This window comes from Ursus maritimus, unplaced genomic scaffold (assembly GCF_017311325.1).
Source record: "Ursus maritimus isolate PB19 unplaced genomic scaffold, ASM1731132v1 scaffold_1, whole genome shotgun sequence".
NCBI classification, from domain to species: Eukaryota; Metazoa; Chordata; class Mammalia; order Carnivora; family Ursidae; genus Ursus; species Ursus maritimus.
The window spans coordinates 56,777,159-56,778,770 of NW_024423343.1; the positions used below are offsets into that span (position 1 = coordinate 56,777,159).

At 59.5% G+C, this 1,612-nt stretch overlaps 1 protein-coding gene across 1 annotated transcript in view; it reads left to right on the plus strand.

Annotated features, from left to right (window-relative positions):
• The first annotated feature begins 319 nt into the window (after nucleotides 1-319).
• The window catches only part of OLA1 (Obg like ATPase 1), a 175,743-nt gene continuing 174,450 nt past the window's right edge, over nucleotides 320-1,612 (plus strand). Inside the window, exon 1 of the mRNA XM_040643769.1 lies at nucleotides 320-450. The gene's annotated coding sequence lies outside the window, so the exon portion shown is untranslated. The remainder of the gene's footprint in view (nucleotides 451-1,612) is intronic.

Below are 1,612 nucleotides of genomic sequence, written 5' to 3' on the forward strand. Positions count from 1 at the left end.
GGAAGCGGAGACCCGGTGCGGAGAAGCACCGCGTGCTGACAGGGCGGAAGACGCGCGCTCCCGGGGCTAGCGCAGAGGGTAAGCAGCGGCTGTGTGTGTGAGTTGGGAAAGCAGTCAGACTGGCTCGGGCTCAGGCTCCCCCTCCCGTCCGCTCCGGTGCCGCCTGACTCCTCCCACCCTGCTCCCGCCTCCTGGCCGGTCGGACCAATGGACGGGGCGGGCGGGAGCGAGGGGCGGGGCGGGGCGCGCCATCTGCGCGCAGGTGCCGCCCGGCGCCCGGCCCGCCCGTTCCGCCGCCGCCACCACCGCCGCCGCCGCCGCCGTCGTGCGTGCTGCTCGGCGGAGGGGCCGGGCCTGTGCTTTCTCCTCCTTCTTCCCCGCCTCCCGTTGCCGGCAGGACCCGTCTCCCGCTACCGCTGGGACCCCGTGTCATCGCCCGCCCCGAGCACGGTGAGTCCCTTCGGGAGCCCACGGGCGCGCCCCCCGCCTCGTCTTCGGCGCCCCAGCCCGTGGCCCTGAGGCCGGTGTGAGGCCAGGGCCAGGTGGCCGGGATGGGCGAGGGCAGCGGGCGGCGTGGGGTGTGTGGATGAATGAGGCGCTCTTGGACTAGGCCGCGCGTCCTGAGAGCGGCCCACGCCTCACCCCGGCACTCTCTGGGGGAAGTCTTCTGCAGAGGCCGGGACGACCAGTGGCCCAGTCCACGGGAGGAGATGTTGGGTGGAGGCCCGCTTTGGCAGGGCTGCCGGGCACCCGTCGGTGGGAGGCCAGAGGACAGGAGAGGCTCACGCATGCTTCGGAGGCCTGGGCTTTGGCTGGGAACAGGTGTGAGTTAAGACCCCGAGAAGGGAGATCCCTGGCCATAGGGGTCAGGGATCAAGAAGCTGGAATATCACTTCATGAGCGGGGCCTCAGCTGGCTGCTGGAGGTTCAGCAGGCGCCAGAAGACAGGGACAGTTTTAGTTCCCAGTTTATAAAACATGAGGTTAGCAGTCCTCGTGAGTTCAGCTTGCAGTAGTAAAGTGGGATTAATTCTGCACGGAGGAACTTGGAGCCAGATTAGCAGGGACCTGGGAAGTTTCAATTTGGCAATAAAAAGAGTTAGTGGATTCATTTACGACCAGAAATAACTGGAGGTAGATTCTGGAGGTTGCTTATGAGGACCATTGAGTCGTACCTACAGTGCCAAAGGTGGAAGACACTTGATCGGAGAGACCCTGATACTGGTGTGTGTTCATCCGTGTGAAAATGGTGCTTGTGGGGAAAATGGGAAATAATGGGTTCCAGCTAAGAGGAATGGTCTGGGGGGAGGTGATTTGGTTGCTGATAGTACTGGAATGGATACTCTTTGACCCTCCTGTCTGTGCTCCTGTTTCTGAATGCCTTCGTTCTTGTAACCATGTATCAGATTAAGAAAGAGTTTTGTGAACAGTATGGATGGAAGATTGGCAGCTAAATTTTAAGTTTATTTTTGATTTATGGTGCCACATATTTTTAGATTAATCTTTCCAGGACTTCTTAGGAGTGACTGCCTTGACAGCTATCAGAATCAGAGCTATTCATAGAACTTTGCACATCTTTGTTGAAAAAGTGGATTTAGCTCCGTGTTGGTTTT